General features: G+C 36.6%; 1 protein-coding gene across 3 annotated transcripts in view; it reads left to right on the top strand.

The window, feature by feature from the left end:
* Positions 1 to 15,509, top strand: part of LOC132106602 (nuclear receptor coactivator 1-like) — a 56,420-nt gene that overhangs the window by 10,066 nt on the left and 30,845 nt on the right. For 2 of the 3 annotated variants that reach the window (XM_059512429.1, XM_059512427.1), the window contains exons 2-3: positions 2,052 to 2,223; positions 3,241 to 3,413. The gene's annotated coding sequence lies outside the window, so the exon portion shown is untranslated. Of the gene's footprint in view, positions 1 to 2,051; positions 2,224 to 3,240; positions 3,414 to 6,913; positions 7,074 to 15,509 lie in introns of those variants that run through there. The other variant, XM_059512428.1, reaches the window with a different exon arrangement.

Below are 15,509 nucleotides of genomic sequence, written 5' to 3'. Positions count from 1 at the left end.
GGTCCCTGTTCCTTTCTGTTAGTCTGGCCCTCCGTCCCTCCCCCTGTACCTCCTCCGGTCCTCCTCCCTCCTGGTCTTTCTGTGTTGTGTTCACATTCTGGTGCCTGTTCCCCATGTTTTTCTTTTCTGGCCCTCCGTCCCTCCCCCTGAGCCTCCACCTGTCCGCCTCCCTCCTGGTCTCTGTTTTGTGTCTGTCTTGGAGCGTCTGGGAGCCGCTCCGTAGAAGGGGGGTACTGTCACAGTGTCTGGGTTGTGTTCCCTGGGTTTCCACTAGGTGTCCTCAGTTCCCACTGTGTTTATCATATTATCACTTCCTGTCTCCTTATTTGGTCACCTTCCTCCTTGTTCAGTTAATTGATTGTTCCCCACCTGTCTCCTGTTTCTCCATTATCCTTTTGTGTATTTATACCTGGTCTGTCTGAGTCTTAGTCACGGAGTCCTTGTTTAATGTGATGTTAATTCATGTCCGTCATCTAGTCGTGCCCTTGCCTTGTCTTCTTGTCTTGTTTTTATGTTTTGGATTCTCTGGTTTTGACCCTGCCTGAACTGTTTACCCTTTGGATTTGCCCTTTAATAAAGTCACATACCTGCACTTGGATCTCTCCCGTGGTTCTTTGTAACAACGAACGTGACAATTCCTTTCTGAAATACTTATTTCTGATTTGTGGCATTCTGCATATTTTATATGCAAAGTCTAATGAAATCCAAACTGTTTAACTTACTACAACCAATTTATTCTATATAGCTGTGGTTGTTTCACAGCTCTAAAATCTCACAGCAGTCTATTTTTCTCTCTCTCTCACATAATACAGAAATTTGTTCTTATCTAGGCTATTCAATATGTGGTAATTTCATTTTGTGAGTATTCCATTGGATTCACACCTAGCTTCACTATTATGCTGCTCTATAATAGACTATTTGCAAAATGTAGCCAATAGATTTAGGCTTATAGTTCTGGGACACAGTAGAGCATATCAGGTAATATGAGATATACTGCCACGCCACCTCTGCAAAGAAGTAAGAAACTTTGCATTGTTGTATGAGAAGGATTTTTATTTTGAGGTTGTCTCGTCCTGCTGTCTTTTTAGGAACCACAGTTTTTAGAGTGATAGTCATTTGCCATTTATTTTTTTTATTTAAAGACAGGTATATTATTAATCATAATGAGGGCTAATCATTAGTTTTCAAACATCCTAAAGGCCTTTTTCCTCCTTGTTTGTTATTTTTTATTTTCCCATTACATTGTGGGATACTTGTGAGTAAAACATTAATTGTTTTTTATCTTATGCAGACTTTAACTCCAGTCAGTTTTTTTGTATTAAAAAAAATACCCAATGCATCTTACTCCTTTTTTTATTTATTTATTATTATTATTATTTTTTTTTAGCTTAAATATTTTTTATAATGTCATTGTGTTACATATCTAGGTTGTATTTCAAAGTAATGAACAAAGCATTTGTTATTAATAAATGTAGCCCTACAGTTTCTTTTCTTTCTTTCTTTTTTTTTTATAATGAAAAGATATGATCCCACTGGCGCTTAAATGAATAGCCTGCATTTCAAATTCCTCAAGGGCCCCATGAGAATCAATATTGGTGGTAGAGAATACTGGTCTGGAACAAGAACAAAGGCCCATCTGAAGTCAAGAGCTTTAAGGTTTCCTAGTTGCTGTGATCTAGAACGCACACAAGCACTCATTCAATCAAACCATCAGTGCTGTCTGCCCTAGGTCTCACATCTGTTGAGGTGAAGTAAAAGGTTCTTAATTAACGCAGCAGGAAATCTTTGCTTTCATCTTTTCGTTGTATACAAATCATCAGATCTGATCACAGCTCAGCTGCTTGCCCGAAGCTGGTATCCAAATAGATTAGCTCCTCATTCTATAATCTCTTTATTTTCATGAAACTTCATGGCAAAGCTTTACACAGTGCTGGCTTTTGTCAATGTATGTCTTAAGGGGCTTTCACAATGACAGCGATTTGCCATTTTGATGATTGTGGAATTGATTTTATTCCCTCAACCCTTAATTATTTCTTGTGGTTCATCCACAGGTTGCATCGAGTGTCCATTTCCTCCTGCCTCCCCTAGTGGGATGGTTCTGCACGACAGGGAGGGTATGGTTCTGTAACCCCCTCTCTGTTCTCCAGTTCCCATCCCATAAACCCAGTGGACCACAGCCATAGTGTTCCCTTCAATGAACATCCCTCTGGAGCCCTAGATCAAGTAAGTCAGCCACGTTGGGTTTCCCAAAACCCAGACTCTCAGTCAATCCATTGACCTCCGTTATTAAAAAGATAGATTTTCTCTCTACACTTAAGTAACTTTCATTTAAAGCACCTACAGATTATTTTTTTTAAATGATCTAGACCCATTTTGTATTTGATACTAAAGCTAAAAAGTGTTTTTAAGACATTCACTTCCATTGTTGTAGACGTACAATACTGATGAAAGTCATGGGCTTTTTTCATGGGCTGGAAATGTTTGCCCACTTTTTAACCATCAAGGTCTTCTGTGAAGTCACAATCTGTGCTGATGTGCAGCAGGTTATAGATGTGGATATGGTGCAATTGTATAAACACTTTGCCAAGGCATAGTGAGGCTTTATCCGTGTTGCTTAAAAATAGTGGAACAGACCTTACAGTTGCTATGGCAATGCAAAAAATTATTTTGCACACATGAGTCTTTGACTAGACTCGGTGTGTAGGACTTTCATATTCACTGATAGCATGACTTTCATGTTACATAACTTCTGCTTACTTTTGCGGTTTTGTTACATTTTCCTTTTACACTGATAGGTGAATGCCAAGTAGTTTAGTTAAAAAAGCACATTTTAATTTAATTAATTAATTAAAATAAATAAGCAAAATTAAAATAAATAATAAAAATTGACAAATAATTAATTTTAAAATAAAGAAATGTTTATGCTACTTTTTTAAAGATAAAAAATAAGCAGAGCAACAGTACTGCAGTGTTATTTTAGTATTATTTATATACTTTTATAGTGTTTTTATATTTTCAGTTTTCTTTTTAATTTAGTTTTAAGTTTCAATAATTTTATATTTATATTTGTATTTTATTTTGTTTTAGCTTTATTTCAATTACTTTTTTTTGGTAAAGTAAAACATTTTTAACAGTAGGTAACAGCATAGGACGCCATAGGATATGACCATATTCTACTGCTGTGTTAAGGTAGCCTACAATGCCTGTAAATTCTGACACAATGCTTTACTTCTTGCACAGGATACATTGGGTGTCCATTCTCTGCTGCCTCCCCCCGGTGGGATGGTTCTGCATGACAGGGAGGGTGTGGCGCCGTAGCCCCCTCTCCTTGAGATCTCTCTCACCCCATAAACCCAGTGGACCACAGCCATAGTGTTCCCCTCAATGAGCATCCCTCTGGAGCCTTAGATCACGTAAGTTGGCAAATCATCCATAAGCTCAAAGCTGTATTAAGAAATAACCTGAATTGGGAACAGCTGAAACTGTGGATCCAGCAGAAACAAGTTTTTTATTGGAGGAAATGTTTACTTATCATCCTGTGTTTTGGAGTAACTAACTACAAGTTACGATGGTACTAACTTAGTGGCGTGACATTATCTCAGCTGTTTTCAAAATAGTGAAGCACTTCCAGTAACAGGCTATTTTCTCCAAGTAGTGGCGGCATGACTAAACATTACATCACAGTTGTTTGTCATATTATATTACACATGTCGCCTCATGTGCAGAGGCAGAAATCAGGTACTCGTAACATAATATTGAGTATTTATTTTATTGATTCAGATGGTTTGATCATACATTGTTTTATAGTGATTTAAAAATAAAAATAAAAGTTTAATACACCACCATTCAAAAGTTTTGGATCTTTCAGATTTTTGGCGAGAAAATAATGAATACATTTATTTAGCAAGAATGCATTAAATCCATTAAATGTTACAGTAAAGACATACATGATGTTACAAAAGATTTTATCTGCTTTTCTAAATGCTGTTCTTATGAACATTCTATTAATCAAAGCATCCTGTGAAAAAATGGTTTCCACCATGATATTAAACAGCACAACTGTTAAAACATTGATAAGTATAAATGGTTCTTTAGTATAAATCAGCATATCAGACTGCTGACATACTGCCTTTTCTATTTGTTTATATAAATTAGAGTGAGTTTATATATTAGCACACAAGCAAAACACTTAGCATTAATATTATTGAAAAGATATTTTTTTGTGCATGTCAATTACTTTTTTCAGTTAATGATATAATTACCATATAATTATATTACACCCAATTTAATATATGTATTTCTTGTTATGTAGCTTTCTAAAAATATTCAGTAGCTTGTATCTTGGCACACAATAGTTTCACTTCCAAAACTGTAGCTCTAATAGTTCTCTTATTGTTGAAGCCACAACTGCCAAATAATTGTCATCACTGCAAAGTTAACCGATAAATTGTGTCCATAAGACAGTAGTTTCTGTTCAAACAAGTAAGGTATTCAGTGCAGCACTCTGCTTTGAGGTGTTTCAGATATGAATGATCAGTGCTGGGGACAGTCGGTGCAGGTGTAACACTTTTCTTTGACACCGCAACAGTATTGACGGCAAAATAGACTATGTTTGACAGGTGCAATATGCCAGTGTGTCACTGGCCTAAGGTTTTCAAAAGGCATCACGCGAGTGTGAACATCACTACAACTAGGAAAAAAATGACTGTAACTCAAACGCAGCTCCCGTCGGCATTTAAACAGACCTTTTTTGATCGGTCCAACGCTAATAACGAAATCTGAGCAGGTCTAAAAACTGAAACGGTTGATGCTGCACTTTACACTTTGGAAAAGTGATATATTTTTTAAATATGAGCAGGCCTACAAGCTGGGATTGGTAATGCTGCACTGTAATCATAGTTATTTATTTATATTTTTCATTATATTTTATTATATGATATTGGTTTGAGACTGAGAGTATTTTATTTAGTGGAGAACTTTGCAGCAGTATTTTATTTCTTATTCTTTTTTATTTTATATATACTTTATTAAAAAGTATTTTAAAAAAGTGTAAACAAATTGTTAAAAAAAGTTTATAGTAATAAACAACCTGCAGTTTAATGTTTGCATTTCTTTCCCTTACTGTACCGAAAATGAACCGAACCGTGACTTTAAAACCGAGGTACATACCGAACCGTGATTTTTGCGTACCGTTACACCTCTATGTGTATTGCATTAAGCTAACTGAAACTTGTTATAGCATTTGCATATAATTGCTCTTTTGTTGATTTTGATTGCTTCTATTGTCCTCAGTTTGTAAGTCATTTTGGATAAAAGCATCTGCTAAATGTAAATGTTTTAAGATGCGGATCGTACAACATGCACACAGATGTAGGTTCAAGCTGTCAGATATGTTTACATCCTGGTTACTGGGATTATACAAGCTGTAATCAAATGCAAAAACCCACGACTGAAATGTTATTTACTCCATTTCCTAATGTATGGAAAAATGCTCATGCTAATCACTTAGTTGCTTGGAAACCAGCTGAATTAACAGACCTCCCTCTTAATATGAGGGTAATCACTGACTTGAATGAATTAGTAAAAAAACCCTAATGGCTTCTCAGCCCAGTTTGGAAAAGGCAGTTTGTTTATATGATGATTGCTTGAGTGTGCCTGTTTTCTTTAAAGGTGTTTGTACAGTGCTCTGACACCTGGTTTCTCTTTCACATGCATAGGTTGTACTCTCCCAACAATTTTCCCCATAATTATCGGATTTAGTTTGACATGTGTTTCGTGTTATGAAACCCGTGATCTTTTTCTCATGTCAACAGTACTGTGTTAAACAGTAAGGTTTGGGTAATTTAATGCTGATGAGGCTAAAAAAAATGCTCTCTTTTCATGATTACTATTCGACATTTCCTTTGTTTTAAATTTTACGTTTGTTCCTTAGGTACGATAGGTATGATATTATAGGAGAATATGAAGCTTTTTCAGAGGACCAAACTGAGCGAAAATGTGCAATTTGGTGGTTTGCTGATATTTATTTGGTCAAGAAGTTAGATACAATTCTTATAGCTTGAAATGTAAATGAATGAGATTATTATCAGAAATATCACTGTAGGCCTATATCTCATGTATATCACCCAATAATACGTCTTCAAAAGCCAGATGTATTATAATTGATACATTTAACATGATTTTTTTCCAAACCCAAGTTGCTACAGTCCAGCTCATCTTAAAATATTACTAACAATATTAGTTATTTTTACATTTACTTAATGCGTAAGGTGGATTTATTCAGAATTAGACAAAAACTTTATTATTTTTTTAAATTACTTGCAAAGAAAAAGTTATAGTGTATATATATATATATATATATCTAGTTTTGCAGATTCCTTGGAACATCTATACAATTAAAAAAAAATCATTTTGACCAAATTTCTTCTTTGGAAAGCTCACGATTCTTTGAAAAATATTGAATTAATTGGTGCATTGTCAAAGAATGAGTCACGACTGTTGCTTCAGCTTCACACTGTGTTCAGATTTTCAGGGTAAGCTGTATACATTTTCTCTCTCATCTGTATTGCTATGGGGAGGTAGACAGCAACAGTGACTCCATGGCTCCTCATGGAGCAAACCATTGATGGAAGGAGGGGGGTGGGTTGTGAGTGCAGTCAGGCGTGGGATTTGTCTGTTTTGAAACTTCATCGCTGTGCCACTGGTCTCCTCTACGAGGGCCTCTCCCCTCTCCTTTGGGGCTGTGCCCTATTGGCTCACATTTATGAGATGCATTTTCTCTTTTCACCTAGCGTGAGCACTGATAAGAATGTGTAAACAATACTTTTCATCCCCTCTCCTTCACTTCATGGTGGTCTCTCCCTCTCGCTCAGTGACATAGGTTGCTGTTCTGTCTGCGCGCGAAGTGATTAGTGTAGCTCTCAACGAGAAGGAGCCCCATATCCTGGGAAATGGAGAGACATGCGGCCATAGCTCGTGCTGACAGAGGGGTTAGCATAACTGTCGTGGACTGTTCTCTGACCGGACAGGCTGAGTTGGCCAACCTCATAGGTGACAGCTGAGCCCTGCTTCAGGTGCGTGAGTGAATGAGAGAGTGAAAAGGAAAATCCCTCCCACTGTTTTTTTTCTCCCATAAGCAGGTTGTTTACCTTCAGGCCGACTGTGTGTGCATGCACAAACGCGTGGGAGAGTGTGTGTGCACCGAGCATGTGAGGGGACTGTAGGCCTCCCAGGGCTTTCATCATTTGTTTGTCTCCTGAAGGAAGTGTGAGGAAATTTTTTTTTGCATGAAGAGTGAGTGACCAAAGCGAGTGCAGATTAAAATGTTTACATTGTAAAATGTTGTGAATGTGGGGAGGATGATGATGATTTTTGAGAGAGATTTATGAGAGATCCTCTTGATTTTGTTGAAGTGAAGTGTTCTTCACAGTGTGAATATTTCATCAGTGTTAAATAAGGAAAACTGTGAATGCTGTTTATTAAAACATTTGTGTCAAATAGCTCACTTTTGTACTGATAATTTTCTTACACCCAAAACATACTCTATGTGAGTATGTGAATACTTCTAGCTGTGCAAGCTCACTTTTTATTCAATTCACATTAGGGCTGCATGATAAATTGAGGTGGAATCTAAATCACGATTAGACAGAAGCTGCCATTGTTATTGCATATATTTCAGTGAAGCTCGGTTCTGTGATCAGCAGTAAATCTCCATCCAAATACCAGAGGGCGCTCTCGCGCTGAAACGCTGAATATGCCTCGCTGAAGAAACCCAGGAAATGTCCGTAGCGGTAGCTGGATAAACAGAAGATTTAACTGCTTTTATTGATTCAGCGTTACTAATAAACACATGATTATGACAATATATGGTTTATCTAATTTATTATTATTATTATCTTCAATAAATAAAGTATATTTATAATGGAATGCCTTTATCACTGCTTAGAATACTTTGAAATATGTTGCGTGCCTTATTCTGTGTAAGAAAGCCACATCATCTCATAGAAAGAATTATTTCAAACAATACTTACCACACATAAAGACTGTCTACACTGAACACGACAAAGCGAATTGTTGAAAATCATTTGAAATTTCTGTCAGCACTTCATAAATGGAATGCGTCCCCCCACCCCCCCCCACCCCCGATTATGACATCGTCCATCGTGATGTTTCACTGTAGACATCGTTCAATGCCTGATTTGTTGATATCACCCAACCCTAATGGCAGTCGCATTTGATTAATCGTGCAGCCCTAATTCACATTGTGACACAAATATGAATTGCATTTTCAGTGTTACCACAAGGGGTGCTATAATAGACTTTAGAGCAGTGGTTCTCAAACAGAGGGCTTGGGCCCATTAGGAGCCTCAGCAAACTTCCAAGGGGTCTCAAGATGACAACATGTTTTAAAATAAGACTTAATCTAATTTTAACACCTTTATTTAAATAAAATAAAATAAAAAAATTAAAGGGAGGGACCTTTAAAAATTCTTGAGAACTGTGGGGGGTCTTAAAGTCAGAAGGGTTGAGAACCACTTAATTGATAAACTGTTATTGTTATCTATAGTAGGCCTGGGCGATTAAATCGAATATTAGCGATAATATATGAGAAAATTTTGACGATGATGTCAAATTTGAAAATATTGGGAATATAGAATATTTCAAATTCAAGCATACTTTCCCAAAAGAACGCGCCGAACGTCCAAAAAAGGAACTTTTAACTGCAGACTGTCCTACACACCTGTACTATTAGAGCTCTTGTGTGTGCGGTTGCCAGATAACAAGAGTTTTTTTATCCCAGAATCAGAGCTTCGCTGTTAGAATGATGCATTTTCTGCCCGGTTTTTGCTTATTTTAAGCAATCTGGCAACCATGCGCACGTGCTTACTCCTCATTGCGGAAGCGCCGCCGACAATGATCTGAAAACACTAATAAGCTGGAGTGATCTAATGAAAGTGTTGTTCAGATGGTCTGTGTTCGGTCATTCGATCTCGACTGTATTGTTTGCGATTGTGATCGCTGAATAAATGCACTTACTCGAATGCTGATGTTTGAATAGAGAAACATAGACTATGGCCATTTGGAATTACTATTAGGGATTTTCACTGTTATATTTACCAGTTTTCATAAGATAGACAGAGAGAGTGCAGAAGTCTTTGGTATTAATTTATATATATTTATACATAAGAAATAGCTATGTGCTTCAGCAACTAGCTCCCCATATAAGAGGCTTTTTAGTGTCAGTAGGAACATAGTTTCATGCCACAGAGCTTCTCTTAAAACTGCAGACAGTTGACAGACTTGTGTTCTTAGCTAAAAAACTTGTAAATATATATTTTTTTTTTTATAAAATACTCATCCCAGTTGCATAGTTTAAATTGTGAATTGCATGCACTAAAAAGTTGACAGAATGCACGTTCTGTACTTGTTTTTCACTGCTTCAGTTACATATAGGCCTACATGTGTTCATTTAATAAAAGCAGTAAGTGATCACTTGGTCTGGATTTTTTTTAACAGCGTAAATTCGCTGTTTAATCTACCGTATTTTCCGGACTATAAGGCGCACTTTTTTTCATAGTGTGGTTGGTCCTGCGACTTATAGTCAGGTGCGACTTATTTATCAAAATTAATTTGACATGAACCAAGAGAAATGAACCAAGAGAAAACATTACCGTCTACAGCCGTGAGAGGGCGCTCTATGCTGCTCAATGCTCCTGTAGCCTACACTGAAAACATAGAGTGCCCTCTCGCGGCTGTAGATGGTAATGTTTTCTATTGGTTCTTGGTTCTAAATAAATGCGACTTATAGTCCGGTGCGACTTTATGAGGGAAGTTTTTTCCCTCATTATGACGTATTTTGGACTGATGTGACAAGTGTTGGGAAGGTTACTTTGGAAATGTAATAGGTTACAGATTACAAGTTACCCTGTTTAAAATGTAATAGTAGTGTAACTTTTTCAATTACTTTATTAAAGTAATGTAACTAATTACTTTTGAGTACCTTTTGATTACTTTTCTAAATTTGTGAAAATTAAAGAATAATAAATAAAAGCATATACATCAACTTAAATACAGTTATCTAATAAGCATGTGACGTATTCTGTGTAATAAACTCCTGAAACATTGGTGTTTTTTTGAAACTGCTGTCTCTGTATATGATGATAGTTTTCTCAAAATAAGTAAAATGCACATGAAGTGACACAGAGCACTTCTAGAAATTATGTTTATGTGCTCGTTTACTCCTATATTGAGGCGGCAGAGGTTCAGTAGGCCTATGTGTAGTAAATGAAACCATGTCTTTGCCATTAATTTACAGGAGGGGCGGACTGGGAAAAAAATTCAGACTGGAAAATTCAAACTCATACAAACAAATTCATGGACAAAACTATTTTTTTTATGGACCTGACATAAAAAAGGTTTAAATCTTTAATTTGGGGACATGCAAAATAATTAAAAGTTCTCTCCTGGACTGCACCTTCACTTCCATTTTTCTCTTCAGTCTCTTTATTTTGCCCTGTTATCCATCTCTCTCATGACTTTAATACTCAAGATTGAACAAAACTATGCTTTACAATACAATACTCTACAATACTACAATATCTTTATAGAAAAATCCTAATACTGTACACGGGTCATGTTTTTCCCTTACCAAAAATTACCATGCTTTTATTAGCCTATATAAAAGTAAAATAACCTTGTTTTTTTGCAAATGGATTTATATTTATTTTTAAATAAATACATTTGTAAAATAATTTTAGATTTTTGGTTATCACAGTTAAACAATAGTAACCATTTTCTCTGGATTTATAGTTAAATATTAAAATGTTAATTTTCATAAGGGTTGTGTTGTTGTCTGTCGAAGCTCCCCCTAAACCTATAAAAAAAAAAATCGGAATTTTTTTTCAGCTAAATTACTACTGTAACATTACAACAGATAATAATGATGTCCTTTATATAGTATTTTGAGTGATGACTGATGAGCAGCTGCTGCTTGATTAAATAAATAAAAAAACAAAGACAAAAAAGCATCTTTACAGATGAAACTGACCTGAAACCCTGAACAGGAGTTCTGCTTCTCCACTCTATTCTCTCTCTCTCTCTCGCATTGATTACTCGGAGTCTGATCCAAACCGTTTGGCGGAGGCGCAGAGAGCGCACGAGTCATGACTAACAATTCATGACTTATTAGAGATTTAATTATCAAATGGCGGATTCGCAAATTATCGCTTTAGTACATTCGGCAGGCAATTATACAATAATCATATTAAATAGTGGGGCAAAATCGGCTGTCAGGCCACCGGGAATTGTCCCGGTTCTCCCGGTGTCCAGTCCGCGCCTGATTTCCACAGACACGCAGAATGTGCAAGTCATATATTGCATTTTTGGGGCTTTATATTCACAGACACTAGTCGATGTCATGTTTTGATTCAAGTGTACTGACCTACTTTTGATTTAGTCATCCATAATGTGGCATATTCCGTCCGCGTTAGGCATTCCGTTTTTATGACTGGATTCTATGAACCAGACTGTATTTCCGTATCCCGGAAATTATTAGGGCGTTATGTCTCAGAATAGTCAGTGCAATATGGGAAAGAAATCAGTTAAATCTGTATGTGGATGTGTGTAAATATTCAAATGTAATCCCCTTTGTAATCGTAAAAAATTTCATAAGTAACTGTCATTTAATTACTCATTTTTTCTTAGTAACTGTAACTAATTACAGTTACAATAATTTTGTAATTAAATTACGTAACGCCGTTACATGTAACTAGTTACTCCCCAACACTGGATGTGACTTACACTCAGGCGTGACTTATAGTCCGAAAAATATGGTATATGGTTTTTGTTGTTGTTGTTCTTTTTAATGGGCAAAATAATTTTTTTTTTGTATAATTTAAATGCAAATGCAAACATATCAGCTATATCGAATATCGTAAAAATTTTGACAATATCGAAATGTCATTTTTTTTTATATATCACCCACCCCTAATCTATAGTCAGTCTTCTCTTTTAGGTCATCTGAGAGCCTGAACTAAGTACTAAGCCATGGGGTTGGTTTTCTGAAGTTGTAAAACAAATCTGCAAGACTAGTCCTCAACATGTCGGCAGTGAACTTTAACTGGTCACCAAACACTACTCTCAGGTTTCTTTTTCAGAGTAGTATTGTTGAACCCAGAAGGTAATGACTATTTGTCCAGACTCAGATTGAAATGCAGTCATAGATACAAGTCAGGATCATGATGTTGTCACACTGAAATGATGGGTAGTCTTGTATAGTATGTGCAGTGATAGGACAAGCTTTGTGCTTTATCATAGCCCACCACCCACTGATGGTGTGTTTATTGAGGAAAAAGAGGGGGCTAAGTACTAAGCCCTGAGTTACCCCACACATATTCACCGAGCACATTAATGTATGTTTGCAAACTATGACGTGAGACATCAAAACTCAGACATCTGATGACTGGGTGGCAGGTTGCCCTGAGGAAAGCATGCACACTGACAAAGGACCTCCCATTACCAGGTCTGCAGCCAGCCAACACAGGTAGCCTATTGGCGCCAGGGAAAAGTCACACCCATGATATAAAGAGAGTGACACACACAAACACAAGTAAACACGTGTTTGTCTGCCTGGTGAAGCTAAATTAAAAACCTTTTAACTTATTTTAACTTGTTTATTTTAATGTATCATTATATTATAACATAACTTTGCTTGTTTGTGTGCGTGTTCGTGCCTGCGTATGTGTGTGTGCGCGTGTGTGTGTGTGTGTGTTTTGTGTGCTGGTATTGATAAATCATTACACCTAGTACAAGGTATCAACATCTGTTGATTTTGTAAACTCTTATGATGATGGGTATGAAGTCTCTTTTTCTACTAAAAGCAATTGCAAAGATGGAAGATGTGTATGAATAAAAATAAATATTTTATTTAGATATTAGTATCACATGATGGCAGTGCTTAAAATTGAAGGGTTTTTTGCCTCTTGGCAGAAAAAGATACAGTATACTCTCTCTTATCAATTGCTTTCAAAGAGATTTAATTATAGCTCCATTAAATAGCCCCACAACTTATTAGCAGATATAAGATAGAAGCATCAGCTTACATGCAAACTTCGTCAACCAAAGACTGATGACTCAGAGCTTATAAACAGGACTAAGCTGACATATAGACAAGATTCATGACCGTTTTGTCAACTTCTTTCATACAGTTAGCGGTTAAAACATGCTAAATCTACTGCATTTGGTGAGGGAATTTGAAATCAGATTGGACTTTGCCTAATATTTCTTATCTAGCGTGAAATATGAGATTCAGCAAACAGCAGACGGTAAGAGAAAGACTAAAATGAATGTGACTTATGCAAAAATATTGTTTTTCTTCTTAAATTATAATGCAGACGTGTTGTGAACAGGCATGCTTTGATATATTGAAATATCACTCCTCTGGAATATTTAGGGATAGAAATGGTGTTCTACTAACAATGATTTGACTACCCAAAGTTTACGGGAAGTTGAAAGTAAAATATAGTTTCAAAGTATAGTTTCTATGTTTTTGTGTAAGTCACATTTTAGCTGATTCAGATAACTCATGCAACATGAGAAGTGTGACTGGTTATTCTTAAGTCTAAGCGCAGGTATCTTCATTACCTGTCGGTTGGTTTTCCTCAACACTTGACTGAGCAGGGCTGAACTGAACTCTGAACACACTGGCACAAGCTGTTGATAATTACAGTAAGGGCCTGTGGATTTTCTTAGGATCTCGCCTAATTTCTGAACGCTCTTGCATGTTCATATGCATGGGTCATGTTTAAAAAAAAATTAAAAATGGGGAAGTGTGCCCTTAGTCCCTTCAAATTTGCTTTAAGAATCTCACATTTGTTTGAATTGGGGATTTATTATATTATATATTGTAAATGCTTGTTGTTAATAATGCTTGCCTCCCCCCCTGGCTGTTCAAGTGTTTAAATTTCAAAACCAGCCTAAATTCTGCAATATTTTTTTTTTTTTTTTTTTTTTTTTTTTTTCTCCTCATCTTAAATGCGCCTGTTTAGGGTGATTTGCTGGGAATGGAGCTGCCAGGGATTAGGGGCCGCTGGAGGTTTTCAACTGACCCACAATAGCAGCCTGTTCAAGCCTTGCAGATCAAAGCGGACTATGCCTGAGGAGCCAGGCTCTGGTTTGGGTTGTGGCCTCCCCAAGTGGAGCAACCAAACACAAGATATGGCGAATTATCTTCTTCAAACTGAAGGAACCGTCAGAGATGCAATTCCTAGAGCAGGAATTACTTCAGAGCTCAGTTTCAGTTGGCCTTTCTAGGTGAACAGTTGTTGTTGAGGTCACCAAATTATGGGGTGGTTTAACCTGCTCCAGGGGAACTGGATCAGGTGCTATCATGTAAAAGGTGATGAAACGCTGCCTTTTTATATACAAATTCCAAAAAAGTTGGGACACTGTGCAAATTATGAATAAAAACAATGCAATGATGTGGAAGTTTCATATTTCAATATTTTATTCAGAATACAACACAGATGACATATCAAATGTTTAAACTGAAAAATGTATAATTTTAAGGGAAAAATAAGTTGATTTTAAATTTCATGGCATTAACACAGCTCAAAAAAGTTGGGACAAGGCCATGTTTACCACTGTGTGGCATCCCCTCCTCTTTTTATCACAGTCTGCAAACATCTGGGGACTGAGGAGACAAGTTGCTCAAGTTTGGAATAGGAATGTTGTCCCATTCTTGTCTAATACAGGCTTCTAGTTTCTCAACTGTCTTAGTCTCAACTGTCTCTTTATGATGCGCCGAATGTTTTCTATGGATGAAAGATCTGGACTGCAGGCTGGCCATTCGAGTACCCGGATCCTTTTTCTACGCAGCCATGATGTTGTAATTGATGCAGTATGTGGGCTGGCATTGTCATGTTGGAAAATGCAAGGTCTTTTATTATCACATGATTAATTAATTAATTCACTATTATCATTTTCAATCATCTCTAGCTCTCATTTCTTTTAACTGTGGGCTTTTATTTGATTGAACATCAAGTTTATCTGGTGGAATTTAGTGCTTTCCCGAGTGTGGTCTTGCCATTTAAGTGCAGTTCATCTGAGTTTAGCCACAGCCAACCATATTCAACATATTATTTGTATTGCAGTAACGACCTTGCTTTTCATCATCTTTTTAGCTAGAATAAATTCTAGCTTTCTATTCTGGCATGGTTGTTTAGTCAATATCAGAGCTACAGAGTTTTTCTATGTTGTGAAGGGTTGGACAAGTCAACATGAATTGGTTCTAAATACCTTGATTGGTATTTTGTGCAACGGTATGTATGTTTTTTGTATCACTCTCACATAATGCAGCGAAATGCTATTTAGGAGTCCCTTATGTGCAGCTTGAATGTGTCCTGTTTCTATGGTTACGTTCTGCCACCTGATGCTGGTGGAGAACGTTTGGACAGGACATAGAACATTGGATGTTTTTAAGTCAATTCTTCAGAATTAAATATCATTGTCAT

This window comes from Carassius carassius, chromosome 27 (assembly GCF_963082965.1).
Source record: "Carassius carassius chromosome 27, fCarCar2.1, whole genome shotgun sequence".
NCBI classification, from domain to species: domain Eukaryota; kingdom Metazoa; phylum Chordata; class Actinopteri; order Cypriniformes; family Cyprinidae; genus Carassius; species Carassius carassius.
The sequence above is the reverse complement of the archived record's forward strand: the minus strand, read 5'-3'. Positions and strand labels throughout refer to the sequence as shown.